We start from the raw sequence: 6,000 nt of genomic DNA on the forward strand, positions 1-6,000 counted from the left end.
GCAGGGGGTGTGCACTATGTGCAGGGTGTGTACTATGTGCAGGGTGTGTACTATGAGCAGTGTGTGTACTATGAGCAGTGTGTACTATGTGCAGTTTATACTATATGCAGGGTCCTGTGTACTATGTGCAGATAGATTAATACAGGTGTTCCTTTTTTGCTCAGTGTGCACCAGCAATAGTAGTTTAGTAATTACAGAAAGGGAAGGGAAAATTGGGAAAAACTGTGGCAGATAAAATATAATGTTTGTTATTATTAAAATGTCTTTACACAAGAAATATAATATTTGCAAACATATATATAACACCTCGGGCAAGATTAGGAAGCGCATCTTACTGCATGCATATACTGACCCCTGTTATTATTAACTTGTTTAATATTATTTTATTACTTTCTTCTATTTTTGTGCTTTTAATTTGAAAGAAAGGGACAGGAAGGTGAAGTGTTAGAAAACTGAGATCTCTGCATCTGCCTCGGATTGTTTGTGCAGATTGCTTCTATGTGTCGCTAAGAGCAGAATCAGTGGATACAAATACAATGTTGCACTTTATTTGTAACTTCTGTCTTTGAGCCTTTGTATCCCAAGCACTTAGGTTACAAGTTTCCTTAACCCCTAGGGGACTCTTTTGGCCTTAAGGACGCGGCCCCATTTTTCAAATCTGACCTGTGTCACTATAAGTGGTTATAGCGTGGGGACGCTATGAGATATCCAGGGGATTTTGAGATTATTTTCTCGTGACACATTGTACTTCATATTAGTTTAAAAATTTGGATGAAATCTTTTGTGTTCAGTTATGAAAAAAAACAAAATTTGGCAAAAATTTGGCAAAATTCTTTATTTTCAACGTTCTAAATTCTCTACTTTTGATGCAGATAGTCATAGCACCCAAATAAATTCATAACTTACATTTCCCAAATGTCTGCTTTATGTTGGCATGGTTTTTAAAGATTCCTCATATTTTACTAGAATGTTATGAGGCTCAGATTTTAGGTATAATTTTTCACATTTTTTGGAAAATCACCCGTATTAGATGAACCTGCTCAACTTCTAACTGACACTGAGAGGCCTAAATAATAGTGGGACTCGTAAATTATGGAAAACTGCACCCCTCAACGTATGAAAAACCACTTTTAAGAAGTTTGTTAACCCTTTAGGTGTTTTATGTGGGTTAAAACAAAATGGAGGTGCAGTCTACAAATTGTAATATTTTTTCACAATACACTTATTTTGGGTGGAAAATTAAACATTTACAATGGGTTAAATAAAAAAAGCTCCACAAAGTTTGATACCCAATTTCTCCCGAGTACACGGATACCCCATATGTGGTGGTAACCTGCTGTATGGGCGCACGGCCGGGCATAGAAGGGAAGGAGGAGCCATGCAGATCAGATTTGCTACGTCAGACTATAATTTTTTTTTTTTTTTATGTGGACCTATAAGGGCTTATTTCTTTTGCCACATGAGATGCACTTTTCTGGTAGGTAATTTTGGGGAATCTATAGCTAATTGGTGAGATTTTATTAACTCTTTGTTGGTGGAGGAAATGAAAAGCATCAATTTTTAGGTAAATTTTTATGTTTTTTTTTTTTTTTTTTTTGGTCATTAACCATACCATAAGAATAGTATATTATTTTTATTCTATGGGTCGCCACGATTACAAAAAGACCTCATTTATATAGATTTTTTATTTTTTCCCATTTTTACTGAATAAAAAGTAATTTGGCAAAAATGTTGTTAATTTTTAGCATCACCGACTTTAATATGCATAACTTTTTTATTTTACGCCTCACAAATCTGTTTAAGGGCTTATTTTTTGCGAGAAGGATTGTTCTTTTTAGTGGTCTTATTTAAGAGTGCATAACATGTTTTAAGTCGGGGGGGGGGGGCGTGGCCAGCAGCGCATGGAGTGAGACGTGTCTCTGAGAGCTCCGTGCCTCTGATAGCCGAAAGCAGCGAAATAGCGGCAAACAGCAGAGTTCATCGCCGGGAGAGTAAACCGGACACCACCCGAAAACTTACCCAAATCGTTTGGGAAGATGGGAAGGCTGAAGAAAAAAGCAGCGCCAACGAAATTAACTGCTTTCTTTCCGTCCACGCGCTCCCAAAATGGCGCCGACAGGAACCGAGATACAGCCTCTGAGCAGGAACATGCAGCGTCTCCAGCGCAATCCTCGAGATCTTCGGGAAGATTTTCCCCGCTTGCTGGCCTACAAGGTAGGAGACACTCGCTGCTAAATGTGGACTCCCTCATGGAGGGTAGCGATTCTGGGGAACATGGAGGCTATACACCGACACATGTGCAGGAGGAACAGCGTCACCTACAATCACCAGCTCATACCACTAACTCAGTAAGCCCCAAACCTGTGTCAGAGGGCAGAATTATCTCTTTATTACAAGAACTGCGCACATCCTTACAGCATGATATACACACGGCTATAAGGGCCTTTAAGGGGGATGTCGTAGCGCTGGGTGAGAGAACAGCGCATGTGGAAAACAAAATGGCCGAGATAACGGTGGCGCACAAAAGTTGCAGCAATTGCTGATGGAGTGGAACCTAATAGAAGAAGAAGACCCCTTAAGAAATCAGAAAATAAGAGGAAATGCAAAGCTGGAAGAAGAATGGGAGACTGTCTCAAGAAAATGAAGACCATCTACCAGAGGGAGCGAAGGTGTTGGTGGGCCCTGGAGGGTCGTTCTGTTGTATTTATCCAATGATGGCATCAGTCTGGCTGTAACTGGAGGACGTTATGTATGGTATGAACATATATATATACCCCCAAACATCCCCTTGTGGGATAAAAATATGCTCTCGAAGCATTGTTAAAAGTATTATGTTTTTTCAGGTTAAGTTTAAGTTACAACTGTTGAAAGGGCCACAGAAAGTAATAAGTCAATGTATACCACTAATCCTGTTAGGATGTACCAATAATATGTTGCTTTATAAGCTTTATAATGTAATACTAAAATGGTTTTGAATGTTACATCTGTAAATGCTAAAGGATTAAATAGTCCATACAAAAGAGCTAGGATGTGGAAGGAAGCAAAAAATGCCAAAGCTGACATTTACTTTGTACAAGAATCCCATCTGAACAAAGAAGACCTTTTCCGCATACATGATAAAAGGTTTCCCTATATTTTTGCTGCACCAGCAGTTAAGAAGAAAAGAGGGGTGTTTATAGCAATAGGAAACGCAGTAGCATTCGATCTTATTGAGGAAAAAAGGGACCCCCAAGGTCGATATGTAATACTAATATGTAAAATAAATAATGAAGTTTATACACTAGTTAACACATATGCACCAAATACACACCAAAATAGGTTCTTTAAATCTTTATTTGCTATTGTGGCATCTTGTAAGCAGGGAATGGTTCTAATAGCAGGGGATTTGAATATGTCTATGTGGCCCTCAATAGACACCACAGCTATAACTAATACTCAAACCCCCTCAATATTATTTACTTTATCTCAGAAAGAGGCGTTATTAGACGCGTGGCGTCTGCAGCACCCTATGGAAAGGGACTATTCATTTTACTCACACCCACACAGGACATATTCTAGAATAGATATGTTCCTAGTAGATCACGAATTATATAGAAAAGTAAAGTCCACAAGGATAGACATTATCAGTTGGTCTGATCATGCCCCTGTCCATATGGTGCTGGCGGAACAATATGAAAAACCACGTCCACATATGTGGAGACTTAATAATTTTTTTCTCCAGGTTCCCCAATATCAAGACAAAACAAAAAAGGTGTTAATAGAATATATGGAACATAATAAGGGGTCAGAAGCATCTCTAACTAGTGTTTGGTGCACACACAAAATGCATATAAGAGATCACTACATAGGTATGGCAAGTAGAGAAAAGAAACAAAGAGAAGAGCAAAGGTTGCATGTGGTAGAATGCTTAACGCATTTGGATGCAATGAATAAAATAACATTCTGTCCACACAGACATAGTATGATAACTATTCTACAGCAGCAACTAAACCAATTAGATTCATATAAGTATGAACAAGCTTTACGAAAAATGAAAGCAATACAGTACAGATTAGGAAATAAGGCTAGCAAAATACTAGCAAGGCAGTTAAAACAAAGGGCTGCACAATCTAGGGTACCATACCTTATAAAAGAGAACTTAGATAGAGTATTCGACCCTCAGGGCATTGCCGATGCCATGGCAGAATATTATTATAAATTGTATAACCTCAAAGAAGATAAACACACACATCAACCATCAATGGAAGAAATAGACAACTTTCTGAAGTCGGTAAAGTTACCAACTATGACACCAAGCCAGATCCAAAGCTTGGTAGAACCAATAACATTAAATGAGGTTAGACAAGCTATAAAAAGTCTCAAACTCAATAAAGCTCCAGGTCCAGACGGTTTGAGCAACGATTATTATAAAAAATTTCAGGACATCTTAGCCCCATATTTGACAGACATATTTAATAACTTTCAAAAAACAGGGAGCATACCAAAGGATATGTTGAGGGCTACAATAGTAACCCTCCCTAAACCAGGTAAACCAGCAGATAGACCAGGGAATTTTCGCCCTATTTCGCTATTAAATTCAGACCTCAAATTGTACTCCAAAATACTAGCTAACAGGTTAGCGCAAATAATCCCAGTGTTAATTCACCCGGACCAAATAGGTTTTGTGAAAGGAAGAGTATCTTCAGATGGGACGAGAAGGTTTATAAATCTTATCCAACTGGTGGAGAGATGTCGGACGCCTTCTTTGCTATTATCTTTAGATGCGGAGAAGGCGTTCGACAGAGTCCATTGGAAATACTTAGAAAGGGTCCTAGCAAAATATGGATTATCACCAGAGGAAGCAAGAGGAATAATGGCACTTTATACACTTCCATCAGCCCAGGTACTAACGTCAGGATATATATCTAAACCCTTTGATATTTCCAATGGTACTAGGCAGGGGTGCCCACTTTCACCCTTGATATTTACGCTAATAATGGAGCCCTTAGCCGAAGCAATAAGGGACTCAAAAGCTATATCTGGAATAAAAGCAGGGAAATTGGAGAACAAGATAGGACTTTTTGCTGATGATGTGATTATTTCCATAACAAAACCAGTCAAATCAATAGCAGCAGTATCTATACTTCTCAAACAATTTAGTAAAATATCATACTATAAGCTAAATGCTACAAAATCTCTGATATTAGAGATGTATATCCGGGATGATATCAAAAAATACTTACAGCAAGCATACCCATTTGTGTGGGCTAATTCATCGCTTACATATTTAGGGGTACAATTAGCGTTTCCATCCTCTAAGTTGTTTCAGCTTAATTATACTCCCTTATTAGCGCAAATAGAGAGTGAAATGAAAACATATTCCAAACAGCATATATCTTGGGTAGGCAGAGTAGCGGCGGTAAAGATGATGGTTTTGCCCAAGATAACATATCTCTTTAGAAATGTCCCGATCATACTATCAAACAAATACCTTCGCAAATTGCAAAAGGTAATTAACCATTATGTTTGGGCATACAAAATACATAGAGTTGCAGCCAATATTTTATATCTTCCAGCACATAAGGGTGGATTAGGATTACCATGTTTAGAGCATTACTACCATGCCGCAATACTAGATCAAACTAGACAGTGGTTAATACAAAAATCAGAAAAACAGTGGATAAAGATAGAAAAGGAAATGCTCCCAGATGTGTCGCCTTCCCAATTTTTATGGGAAATGGCACTTGGCCGCACGATAAAGGTCCCCTCCGTAGAAACAGTTGCCGCAGGGATAAAATCATGGCAAAAATTCACAGGCAACAAGCCATTATTCTCATTGAAAATTTGGGATGTGCCTTTACAAGTTCTTGCAAAAATAATACCAGACATTGACATGTCCAATTGGATAAAACTTGGAATATGTCAAATTGGAGACATATCAAGTAAAGGACATTTGATGGCATTTGCTGATATATGTTCTAAATTCAATATACCTAAACAGGACTTTTACAAATATTTACA

This window comes from Engystomops pustulosus, chromosome 5 (genome assembly GCF_040894005.1).
Source record: "Engystomops pustulosus chromosome 5, aEngPut4.maternal, whole genome shotgun sequence".
NCBI lineage: Eukaryota > Metazoa > Chordata > Amphibia > Anura > Leptodactylidae > Engystomops > Engystomops pustulosus.